Genomic DNA, 12,566 nt, shown 5'->3' on the forward strand with positions numbered 1-12,566 from the left:
TCTGTTTCTCGCCCTCTGTTTCAGCCCCTCTGTTTTTTGCCCTCTGTTTCAGCCCCTCTGTTTCTTGCCCTCTGTTTCTCACCCTCTGTTTCTCGCCCTCTGTTTCAGCCCCTCTGTTTTTTGCCCTCTGATTCAGCCCGTCTGTTTCAGCCCCTCTGTTTCAGCCCCTCTGTTTCTCGCCCTCTGTTTCAGCCCCTCTGTTTCTCGCCCTCTGTTTCAGCCCCTCTGTTTCTCGCCCTCTGTTTCAACCTCTCTGTTTCTCGCCCTCTGTTTCAGCCATTCTGTTTCAGCCCCTGTTTCAGACCCTCTGTTTCTCGCCCTCTGTTTCAGCCCCTCTGTTTCTCGCCCTCTGTCTCAGCCCCTCTGTTTCTCGACTTCTGTTTCAGCCCCTCTGATTCAGCCCCTCTGTTTCAGCTCCTCTGATTCAGCCCCTCTGATTCAGCCCCTCTGTTTCAGACCCTCTGTTTCAGCCCCTCTGTTTCAGCCCCTCCGTTTCTCGCCCTCTGTTTCAGCCCCTCTGATTCAGACCCTCTGCTTCAACCCCTCTGATTCAGCCCCTCTGTTTCAGCCCCTCTGAATCAGCCTCTCTGATTCAGCCCCTCTGTTTCTCGCCCTCTGTTTCAGCCCCTCTGTTTCTCGCCCTCTGTTTCAGCCCCTCAGTTTCTCGCCCTCTGTTTCAGCCCCGCTGTTTCAGCCCCTCTGTTTCTCGCCCTCTGTTACAGCCCCTCTGTTTCAGCCCCTCTGTTTCAGCCCCTCTGTTTCTCGCCCTCTGTTTCAGCCCCTCTGTTTCTCGCCCTCTGTTTCAGCCCCTCTGTTTCTCGAACTCTGTGTCAGCCCCTCTGATTCAGCCCCTCTGTTGCAGCCCCTCTGATTCAGCCCCTCTGTTTCAGCCCCTCTATTTCAGCCCCTCTGTTTCAGCCCCACTGTTTCATCCCCTCTGTTTCTCGCCCTCTGTTTCTCACCCTCTGTTTCTCGCCCTCTGTTTCAGCCCCTCTGTTTTTTGCCCTCTGTTTCAGCCCCTCTGTTTCTTGCCCTCTGTTTCTCACCCTCTGTTTCTCGCCCTCTGTTTCAGCCCCTCTGTTTTTTGCCCTCTGATTCAGCCCGTCTGTTTCAGCCCCTCTGTTTCAGCCCCTCTGTTTCTCGCCCTCTGTTTCAGCCCCTCTGTTTCTCGCCCTCTGTTTCAGCCCCTCTGTTTCTCGCCCTCTGTTTCAACCTCTCTGTTTCTCGCCCTCTGTTTCAGCCATTCTGTTTCAGCCCCTGTTTCAGACCCTCTGTTTCTCGCCCTCTGTTTCAGCCCCTCTGTTTCTCGCCCTCTGTCTCAGCCCCTCTGTTTCTCGACTTCTGTTTCAGCCCCTCTGATTCAGCCCCTCTGTTTCAGCTCCTCTGATTCAGCCCCTCTGATTCAGCCCCTCTGTTTCAGACCCTCTGTTTCAGCCCCTCTGTTTCAGCCCCTCTGTTTCTCGCCCTCTGTTTCAGCCCCTCTGATTCAGACCCTCTGCTTCAACCCCTCTGATTCAGCCCCTCTGTTTCAGCCCCTCTGAATCAGCCTCTCTGATTCAGCCCCTCTGTTTCTCGCCCTCTGTTTCAGCCCCTCTGTTTCTCGCCCTCTGTTTCAGCCCCTCAGTTTCTCGCCCTCTGTTTCAGCCCCGCTGATTCAGCCCCTCTGTTTCAGCCCCTCTGAATCAGACCCTCTGTTTCAGCCCCTCTGAATCAGCCCCTCTGATTCAGCCCCTCTGTTTCAGACCCTCTGTTTCAGCCCCTCTGTTTCAGCCCCTCTGTTTCTCGCTCTCTGTTTCAGCCCCTCTATTTCTCGCCCTCTGTTTCAGCCCCACTGATTCAGACCCTCTGTTTCAACCCCTCTGATTCAGCCCCTCTGATTCTCGCCCTCTGTTTCAGCCCTTCTGTTTCAGCCCCTCTGTTTCTTGCCCTCTGTTTCAGCCCCTCTGTTTCTCGCCCTCTGTTTCAGCCCCTCTGTTTCTCGCCCTCTGTTTCAGCTCCTCTGATTCAGCCCCTCTGATTTAGACCTCTGATTCAGCCCCTCTGTTTCTCGCCCTCAGTTTCAGCCCCTCTGTTTTTCGCCCTCTTTTTCAGCCCCTCTGTTTCAGCCCGTCTGTTTCAGCCACTCTGTTTCTCGCCCTCTGTTTCAGCCCCTCTGTTTCTCACCCTCTGTTTCAGCCCCTCTGTTTCTCGCCCTCTGTTTCAGCCCCTCTGTTTTTCGCCCTCTGTTTCAGCCCCTCTGTTTCTCGCCCTCTGTTTCAGGCTCTCTGTTTCAGCCCGTCTGTTTCAGCCCCTCTGTTTCAGTACCTCTGTTTCAGCCCCTCTGATTCAGCCCGTCTGTTTCAGCCACTCTGTTTCTCGCCCTCTGTTTCAGCCCCTCTGTTTCTCACCCTCTGTTTCAGCCCCTCTGTTTCTCGCCCTCTGTTTCAGCCCCTCTGTTTTTCGCCCTCTGTTTCAGCCCCTCTGTTTCTCGCCCTCTGTTTCAGGCTCTCTGTTTCAGCCCGTCTGTTTCAGCCCCTCTGATTCAGTACCTCTGTTTCTCGCCGTCTGTTTCAGCCCCTCTGTTTCAGCCCCTCTGTTTCAGCCCCTCTGTTTCAGCCCCTCTGTTTCAGCCCCTCTGTTTCTCGCCCTCTATTTCAGCCCCTCTGTTTCTCGCCCTCTGTTTCAGCCCCTCTGTTTCTCGCCCTCTGTTTCAGCCCCTCTGTTTCAGCCCCTCTGTTTCAGCCCCTCTGTTTCTCGCCCTCTGTTTCAGCCCCTCTGTTTCTCGCCCTCTGTTTCAGCCCCTCTGTTTCAGCACCTCTGTTTCAGCCCCTCTGTTTCAGCCACTCTGTTTCAGCCCCTCTGTTTCAGCCCCTCTGTTTCAGCCCCTCTGTTTCACCCTCTCTGTTTCTCGCCCTCTGTTTCAGCCCCTCTGTTTTTCGCCCTGTTTTTCAGCCCCTCTGTTTCAGCCCTCTGTTTCAGCCCCTCTGTTTCTCACCCTCTGTTTCAGCCCCTCTGATTCAGCCCCTCTGTTTCTCGTCCTCTGTTTCAGCCCCTCTGTTTCGCGCCCTCTGTTTCAGCCCCACTGTTTCTCAACCTCTGTTTCAGCCCCACTGTTTCAGCCCCTCTGTTACAGCCCCTCTGTTTCTAGCCCTCTGTTTCAGCCAATCTGTTTCTCGCCCTCTGTTTCAGCCCCTCTGTTTCAGACCCTCTGTTTCTCGCCCGCTGTTTCTGCCCCTCTGTTTCTCGCCCTCTGTTTCAGACCCTCAGTTTCTCGCCCTCTGTTTCAGCCCCGCTGATTCAGCCCCTCTGTTTCAGCCCCTCTGAATCAGCCCCTCTGATTCAGCCCCTCTGTTACAGACCCTCTGTTTCAGCCCCTCTGTTTCAGCCCCTCTGTTTCTCGACCTCTGTTTCAGCCCCTCTGATTCAGACCCTCTGTTTCAACCCCTCTGATTCAGCCCCTCTGATTTAGCCCCTCTGATTCAGCCCCTCTGTTTCTCGCCCTCTTTTTCAGCCCCTCTGATTCAGCCCCTCTGTTTCAGCCCCTCTGATTCAGCCCTTCTGTTTCAGCCCGTCTATTTCAGCCCCTCTGTTTCAGCCCCTCTGTTTCAGGCTCTCTGTTTCAGCCCGTCTGTTTCAGCCCCTCTGTTTCAGCCACTCTGTTTCTCGCCCTCTGTTTCAGCCCCTCTGTTTCTCGCCCTCTGTTTCAGCCCCTCTGTTTCTCGCCCTCTGTTTCAGCCGCACTGTTTTATCCCCTCTGTTTCAGCCACTCTGTTTCTTGCCCTCTGTTTCAGCCCCTCTGTTTCTCGCCCTCTGTTTCAGCCCCTCTGAATCAGCCGCTCTCTTTCTCGCCCTCTGTTTCTGCCCCTCGGTTTCTCGCCCTCTGTTTCAGCCCCTCAGTTTCTCGCCCTCTGTTTCAGCCCCGCTGATTCAGCCCCTCTGTTTCAGCCCCTCTGAATCAGCCCCTCTGATTCAGCCCGTCCGTTTCAGACCATCTGTTTCAGCCCCTCTGTTTCTTCCCCTCTGTTTCTCGCCCTCTGTTTCAGCCCCTATGTTTCTCGCCCTCTGTTTCAGCCCCTCTGTTTCTCGCCCTCTGTTTCAGCCCCTCTGATTCAGACCCTCTGTTTCAACCCCTCTGATTCAGCCCCTCTGATTTAGCCCCTCTGTTTCAGCCCCTCTGTTTCTCGCCCTCTGTTTCAGCCCTTCTGTTTCAGCCCCTCTGTTTCTCGCCCGCTGTTTCAGCCTCTCTGTTTCTCGCCCTCTGTTTCAGCCCCTCTGTTTCAGCCCCTCTGTTTCAGCCCCTCTGTTTCTCGCCCTCTGTTTCAGCCCCTCTGTTTCTCGCCCTCTGTTTCAGCCCCTCTGTTTCTCGAACTCTGTGTCAGCCCCTCTGATTCAGCCCCTCTGTTGCAGCCCCTCTGATTCAGCCCCTCTGTTTCAGCCCCTCTATTTCAGCCCCTCTGTTTCAGCCCCTCTGTTTCATCCCCTCTGTTTCTCGCCCTCTGTTTCTCACCCTCTGTTTCTCGCCCTCTGTTTCAGCCCCTCTGTTTTTTGCCCTCTGTTTCAGCCCCTCTGTTTCAGCCCCTCTGTTTCTCGCCCTCTGTTTCAGCCCCTCTGATTCAGACCCTCTGCTTCAACCCCTCTGATTCAGCCCCTCTGTTTCAGCCCCTCTGAATCAGCCTCTCTGATTCAGCCCCTCTGTTTCTCGCCCTCTGTTTCAGCCCCTCTGTTTCTCGCCCTCTGTTTCAGCCCCTCAGTTTCTCGCCCTCTGTTTCAGCCCCGCTGATTCAGCCCCTCTGTTTCAGCCCCTCTGAATCAGCCCCTCTGATTCAGCCCCTCTGTTTCAGACCCTCTGTTTCAGCCCCTCTGTTTCAGCCCCTCTGTTTCTCGCCCTCTGTTTCAGCCCCTCTATTTCTCGCCCTCTGTTTAAGCCCCACTGATTCAGACCCTCTGTTTCAACCCCTCTGATTCAGCCCCTCTGATTTAGCCCCTCTGATTCAGCCCCTCTGTTTCTCGCCCTCTGTTTCAGCCCTTCTGTTTCAGCCCCTCTGTTTCTTGCCCTCTGTTTCAGCCCCTCTGTTTCTCGCCCACTGTTTCAGCCCCTCTGTTTCTCGCCCTCTGTTTCAGCTCCTCTGATTCAGCCCCTCTGATTTAGACCTCTGATTCAGCCCCTCTGTTTCTCGCCCTCAGTTTCAGCCCCTCTGTTTTTCGCCCTCTTTTTCAGCCCCTCTGTTTCAGCCCGTCTGTTTCAGCCACTCTGTTTCTCGCCCTCTGTTTCAGCCCCTCTGTTTCTCACCCTCTGTTTCAGCCCCTCTGTTTCTCGCCCTCTGTTTCAGCCCCTCTGTTTTTCGCCCTCTGTTTCAGCCCCTCTGTTTCTCGCCCTCTGTTTCAGGCTCTCTGTTTCAGCCCGTCTGTTTCAGCCCCTCTGTTTCAGCCCCTCTGTTTCTGGCCCTCTGTTTCTCGCCCGCTGTTTCAGCCCCTTTGATTCTCGCCCACTGTTTCAGTACCTCTGTTTCAGCCCCTCTGATTCAGCCCCTCTGTTTCAGCCCCTCAGTTTCTCGCCCTCTGTTTCAGCCCCGCTGATTCAGCCCCTCTGTTTCAGCCCCTCTGAATCAGCCCCTCTGATTCAGCCCCTCTGTTTCAGACCCTCTGTTTCAGCCCCTCTGTTTCAGCCCCTCTGTTTCTCGCCCTCTGTTTCAGCCCCTCTATTTCTCGCCCTCTGTTTAAGCCCCACTGATTCAGACCCTCTGTTTCAACCCCTCTGATTCAGCCCCTCTGATTTAGCCCCTCTGATTCAGCCCCTCTGTTTCTCGCCCTCTGTTTCAGCCCTTCTGTTTCAGCCCCTCTGTTTCTTGCCCTCTGTTTCAGCCCCTCTGTTTCTCGCCCACTGTTTCAGCCCCTCTGTTTCTCGCCCTCTGTTTCAGCTCCTCTGATTCAGCCCCTCTGATTTAGACCTCTGATTCAGCCCCTCTGTTTCTCGCCCTCAGTTTCAGCCCCTCTGTTTTTCGCCCTCTTTTTCAGCCCCTCTGTTTCAGCCCGTCTGTTTCAGCCACTCTGTTTCTCGCCCTCTGTTTCAGCCCCTCTGTTTCTCACCCTCTGTTTCAGCCCCTCTGTTTCTCGCCCTCTGTTTCAGCCCCTCTGTTTTTCGCCCTCTGTTTCAGCCCCTCTGTTTCTCGCCCTCTGTTTCAGGCTCTCTGTTTCAGCCCGTCTGTTTCAGCCCCTCTGTTTCAGCCCCTCTGTTTCTGGCCCTCTGTTTCTCGCCCGCTGTTTCAGCCCCTTTGATTCTCGCCCACTGTTTCAGTACCTCTGTTTCAGCCCCTCTGATTCAGCCCCTCTGATTCAGCCCCTCTGTTTCTCGCCGTCTGTTTCAGCCCCTCTGTTTCAGCCCCTCTGTTTCAGCCCCTCTGTTTCAGCCCCTCTGTTTCTCGCCCTCTATTTCAGCCCCTCTGTTTCTCGCCCTCTGTTTCAGCCCCTCTGTTTCTCGCCCTCTGTTTCAGCCCCTCTGTTTCAGCCCCTCTGTTTCAGCCCCTCTGTTTCTCGCCCTCTGTTTCAGCCCCTCTGTTTCTCGCCCTCTGTTTCAGCCCCTCTGTTTCAGCACCTCTGTTTCAGCCCCCCTGTTTCAGCCACTCTGTTTCAGCCCCTCTGTTTCAGCCCCTCTGTTTCAGCCCATCTGTTTCACCCTCTCTGTTTCTCGCCCTCTGTTTCAGCCCCTCTGTTTTTCGCCCTGTTTTTCAGCCCCTCTGTTTCAGCCCTCTGTTTCAGCCCCTCTGTTTCTCACCCTCTGTTTCAGCCCCTCTGATTCAGCCCCTCTGTTTCTCGTCCTCTGTTTCAGCCCCTCTGTTTCGCGCCCTCTGTTTCAGCCCCACTGTTTCTCAACCTCTGTTTCAGCCCCACTGTTTCAGCCCCTCTGTTTCAGCCCCTCTGTTTCAACCCCTCTGTTACAGCCCCTCTGTTTCTAACCCTCTGTTTCAGCCAATCTGTTTCTCGCCCTCTGTTTCAGCCCCTCTGTTTCAGACCCTCTGTTTCTCGCCCGCTGTTTCTGCCCCACTGTTTCTCGCCCTCTGTTTCAGACACTCTGTTTCTCGACCTCTGTTTCAGCCCCTCTGATTCAGACCCTCTGTTTCAACCCCTCTGATTCAGCCCCTCTGATTTAGCCCCTCTGATTCAGCCCCTCTGTTTCTCGCCCTCTTTTTCAGCCCCTCTGATTCAGCCCCTCTGTTTCAGCCCCTCTGATTCAGCCCCTCTGTTTCAGCCCGTCTATTTCAGCCCCTCTGTTTCAGCCCCTCTGTTTCAGGCTCTCTGTTTCAGCCCGTCTGTTTCAGCCCCTCTGTTTCAGCCCCTCTGTTTCTCGCCCGCTGTTTCAGTCCCTTAGTTTCTCCCCCTCTGTTTCAGCCCCTCTGTTTCTCGAAATCTGTTTCAGCCCCTCTGTTTCAGCCCCTCTGTTTCTCGCCCTCTGTTTCAGCCCCTCTGTTTCTCGCCCTCTGTTTCAGCCCCTCTGTTTCAGCACCTCTGTTTCAGCCCCCCTGTTTCAGCCACCCTGTTTCAGCCCCTCTGTTTCAGCCCCTCTGTTTCAGCCCCTCTGTTTCACCCCCTCTGTTTCTCGCCCTCTGTTTCAGCCCCTCTGTTTTTCGCCCTCTTTTTCAGCCCCTCTGTTTCAGCCCTCTGTTTCAGCCCCTCTGTTTCTCACCCTCTGTTTCAGCCCCTCTGATTCAGCCCCTCTGTTTCTCGCCCTCTGTTTCAGCCCCTCTGTTTCGCGCCCTCTGTTTCAGCCCCTCTGTTTCTCGCCCTCTGTTTCAGCCCCACTGTTTCAGCCCCTCTGTTTCAGCCCCTCTGTTTCAACCCCTCTGTTTCAGCCCCTCTGTTTCTAGCCCTCTGTTTCAGCCACTCTGTTTCTCGCCCTCTGTTTCAGCCCCTCTGTTTCAGCCCCTCTGTTTCTCGCCCGCTGTTTCTGCCCCTCTGTTTCTCGCCCTCTGTTTCAGCCCCTCAGTTTCTCGCCCTCTGTTTCAGCCCCGATGATTCAGCCCCTCTGTTTCAGCCCCTCTGAATCAGCCCCTCTGATTCATCCCCTCTGTTTCAGCCCCTCTGTTTCTCACCCTCTGTTTCAGCCCCTCTGATTCAGCCCCTCTGTTTCTCGCCCTCTGTTTCAGCCCCTCTGTTTCTCGCCCTCTGTGTCAGCCCCTCTGTTTCTCGCCCTCTGTTTCAGCCCCACTATTTCAGCCCCTCTGTTTCAGCCCTTCTGATGCAGCCCCTCTGTTTCTCGCCCTCTGTTTCAGCCCCTCTGTTTCTCGCCCACTGTTTCAGCCCCTCTGTTTTTCGCCCTCTTTTTCAGCCCCTCTGTTTCAGCCCGTCTGTTTCAGCCACTCTGTTTCTCGCCCTCTGTTTCAGCCCCTCTGTTTCTCGCCCTCTGTTTCAGCCCCTCTGTTTCTCGCCCTCTGTTTCAGCCGCACTGTTTTATCCCCTCTGTTTCAGCCCCTCTGTTTCTTGCCCTCTGTTTCAGCCCCTCTGTTTCTCGCCCTCTGTTTCAGCCCCTCTGAATCAGCCGCTCTCTTTCTCGCCCTCTGTTTCTGCCCCTCTGTTTCTCGCCCTCTGTTTCAGCCCCTCAGTTTCTCGCCCTCTGTTTCAGCCCCACTGATTCAGCCCCTCTGTTTCCGCCCCTCTGAATCAGCCACTCTGATTCAGCCCGTCTGTTTCAGACCATCTGTTTCAGCCCCTCTGTTTCTTCCCCTCTGTTTCTCGCCCTCTGTTTCAGCCACTATGTTTCTCGCCCTCTGTTTCAGCCCCTCTGTTTCTCACCCTCTGTTTCAGCCCCTCTGATTCAGCCCCTCTGTTTCTCGTCCTCTGTTTCAGCCCCTCTGTTTCGCGCCCTCTGTTTCAGCCCCACTGTTTCTCAACCTCTGTTTCAGCCCCACTGTTTCAGCCCCTCTGTTTCAGCCCCTCTGTTTCAACCCCTCTGTTACAGCCCCTCTGTTTCTAACCCTCTGTTTCAGCCAATCTGTTTCTCGCCCTCTGTTTCAGCCCCTCTGTTTCAGACCCTCTGTTTCTCGCCCGCTGTTTCTGCCCCTCTGTTTCTCGCCCTCTGTTTCAGACACTCTGTTTCTCGACCTCTGTTTCAGCCCCTCTGATTCAGACCCTCTGTTTCAACCCCTCTGATTCAGCCCCTCTGATTTAGCCCCTCTGATTCAGCCCCTCTGTTTCTCGCCCTCTTTTTCAGCCCCTCTGATTCAGCCCCTCTGTTTCAGCCCCTCTGTTTCAGGCTCTCTGTTTCAGCCCGTCTGTTTCAGCCCCTCTGTTTCAGCCCCTCTGTTTCTCGCCCGCTGTTTCAGTCCCTTAGTTTCTCCCCCTCTGTTTCAGCCCCTCTGTTTCTCGAAATCTGTTTCAGCCCCTCTGTTTCAGCCCCTCTGTTTCTCGCCCTCTGTTTCAGCCCCTCTGTTTCTCGCCCTCTGTTTCAGCCCCTCTGTTTCAGCACCTCTGTTTCAGCCCCCCTGTTTCAGCCACCCTGTTTCAGCCCCTCTTTTTCAGCCCCTCTGTTTCAGCCCCTCTGTTTCACCCCCTCTGTTTCTCGCCCTCTGTTTCAGCCCCTCTGTTTTTCGCCCTCTTTTTCAGCCCCTCTGTTTCAGCCCTCTGTTTCAGCCCCTCTGTTTCTCACCCTCTGTTTCAGCCCCTCTGATTCAGCCCCTCTGTTTCTCGCCCTCTGTTTCAGCCCCTCTGTTTCGCGCCCTCTGTTTCAGCCCCTCTGTTTCTCGCCCTCTGTTTCAGCCCCACTGTTTCAGCCCCTCTGTTTCAGCCCCTCTGTTTCAACCCCTCTGTTTCAGCCCCTCTGTTTCTAGCCCTCTGTTTCAGCCACTCTGTTTCTCGCCCTCTGTTTCAGCCCCTCTGTTTCAGCCCCTCTGTTTCTCGCCCGCTGTTTCTGCCCCTCTGTTTCTCGCCCTCTGTTTCAGCCCCTCAGTTTCTCGCCCTCTGTTTCAGCCCCGATGATTCAGCCCCTCTGTTTCAGCCCCTCTGAATCAGCCCCTCTGATTCATCCCCTCTGTTTCAGCCCCTCTGTTTCTCACCCTCTGTTTCAGCCCCTCTGATTCAGCCCCTCTGTTTCTCGCCCTCTGTTTCAGCCCCTCTGTTTCTCGCCCTCTGTTTCAGCCCCTCTGTTTCTCGCCCTCTGTTTCAGCCCCACTATTTCAGCCCCTCTGTTTCAGCCCTTCTGATGCAGCCCCTCTGTTTCTCGCCCTCTGTTTCAGCCCCTCTGTTTCTCGCCCACTGTTTCAGCCCCTCTGTTTTTCGCCCTCTTTTTCAGCCCCTCTGTTTCAGCCCGTCTGTTTCAGCCACTCTGTTTCTCGCCCTCTGTTTCAGCCCCTCTGTTTCTCGCCCTCTGTTTCAGCCCCTCTGTTTCTCGCCCTCTGTTTCAGCCGCACTGTTTTATCCCCTCTGTTTCAGCCCCTCTGTTTCTTGCCCTCTGTTTCAGCCCCTCTGTTTCTCGCCCTCTGTTTCAGCCCCTCTGAATCAGCCGCTCTCTTTCTCGCCCTCTGTTTCTGCCCCTCTGTTTCTCGCCCTCTGTTTCAGCCCCTCAGTTTCTCGCCCTCTGTTTCAGCCTCACTGATTCAGCCCCTCTGTTTCAGCCCCTCTGAATCAGCCACTCTGATTCAGCCCGTCTGTTTCAGACCATCTGTTTCAGCCCCTCTGTTTCTTCCCCTCTGTTTCTCGCCCTCTGTTTCAGCCCCTATGTTTCTCGCCCTCTGTTTCAGCCCCTCTGTTTCTCGCCCTCTGTTTCAGCCCCTCTGATTCAGACCCTCTGTTTCAACCCCTCTGATTCAGCCCCTCTGATTTAGCCCCTCTGATTCAGCCCCTCTGTTTCTCGCCCTCTGTTTCAGCCCTTCTGTTTCAGCCCCTCTCTTTCTTGCCCTCTGTTTCAGCCCCTCTGTTTCTCGCCCTCTGTTTCAGCCCCTCTGATTCAGCCCCTCTGTTCCAGCCCCTCTGATTCAGCCCCTCTGATTTAGCCCTCTGATTCAGCCCCTCTGTTTCTCGCTCTCTGTTTCAGCCCCTCTGTTTCAGCCCCCTTGTTTCAGCCCCACTCATTCAGCCCCTATGTTTCAGCCCCTCTGTTTCTCGCCCTCTGTTTCAGCCCCTCTGTTTCTCGCCCTCTGTTTCAGCCCCTCTGTTTCTCGCCCTCTGTTTCAGCCACTCTGTTTCTCGCCCTCTGTTTCAGCCTCTCTGTTTCTCGCCCTCTGTTTCAGCCCCTCTGTTTCAGCCCCTCTTTTTCAGCCCCTCTGTTTCTCGCCCTCTGTTTCAGCCCCTCTGTTTCTCGCTGTCTGTTTCAGCCCCTCTGTTTCTTGCCCTCTGTTTCAGACACTCTGTTTCAGCCCCTCTGTTTCAGCCCCTCTGTTTCAGCCCCTCTGTTTCAGCCCCTCTGTTTCTCGCCATGTTTCAGCCACTCTGTTTCTCGCACTCTGTTTCAGCCCCTCTGTTTCTCGCCCTCTGTATCAGCCGCTTTGTTTCAGCCCCTCTGTTTCAGCCCCTCTGTTTCAGCCCCTCTGTTTCTCGCCCTCTGTTTCTCGCCCTCTGTTTCAGCCCCTCTGATTCAGCCCCTCTGTTTCTCGCCCTCTGTTTCAGCCCCTCTGATTCAGCCCCTCTGTTCCAGCCCCTCTGATTCAGCCCCTCTGATTTAGCCCTCTGATTCAGCCCCTCTGTTTCTCGCTCTCTGTTTCAGCAACTCTGTTTCAGCCCCCTTGTTTCAGCCCCACTCATTCAGCCCCTATGTTTCAGCCCCTCTGTTTCTCGCCCTCTGTTTCAGCCCCTCTGTTTCTCGCCCTCTGTTTCAGCCCCTCTGTTTCTCGCCCTCTGTTTCAGCCCCTCTGTTTCTCGCCCTCTGTTTCAGCCACTCTGTTTCTCGCCCTCTGTTTCAGCCTCTCTGTTTCTCGCCCTCTGTTTCAGCCCCTCTGTTTCAGCCCCTCTTTTTCAGCCCCTCTGTTTCTCGCCCTCTGTTTCAGCCCCTCTGTTTCTCGCTGTCTGTTTCAGCCCCTCTGTTTCTTGCCCTCTGTTTCAGACACTCTGTTTCAGCCCCTCTGTTTCAGCCCCTCTGTTTCAGCCCCTCTGTTTCAGCCCCTCTGTTTCTCGCCATGTTTCAGCCACTCTGTTTCTCGCACTCTGTTTCAGCCCCTCTGTTTCTCGCCCTCTGTATCAGCCGCTTTGTTTCAGCCCCTCTGTTTCAGCCCCTCTGTTTCAGCCCCTCTGTTTCTCGCCCTCTGTTTCTCGCCCTCTGTTTCAGCCCCTCTGATTCAGACCCTCTGTTTCAACCCCTCTGATTCAGCCCCTCTGATTCAGCCCCACTCATTCAGCACCTATGTTTCAGCCCATCTGTTTCTCGCCCTCTGTTTAAGCCACTCTGTTTCTCGCCCTCTGTTTCAGCCACTCTGTTTCTCGCCCTCTGTTTCAGCCTCTCTGTTTCTCGCCCTCTGTTTCAGCCCCTCTGTTTCAGCCCATCTGTTTCAGCCCCTCTGTTTCTCGCCCTCTGTTTCAGCCCCTCTGTTTCTCGCCCTCTGTTTCAGCCCCTCTGTTTCTTGCCCTCTGTTTCAGCCCCTCTGTTTCAGCCCCTCTGTTTCAGC

This window comes from Chiloscyllium punctatum, chromosome 29 (assembly GCF_047496795.1).
Source record: "Chiloscyllium punctatum isolate Juve2018m chromosome 29, sChiPun1.3, whole genome shotgun sequence".
NCBI lineage: Eukaryota > Metazoa > Chordata > Chondrichthyes > Orectolobiformes > Hemiscylliidae > Chiloscyllium > Chiloscyllium punctatum.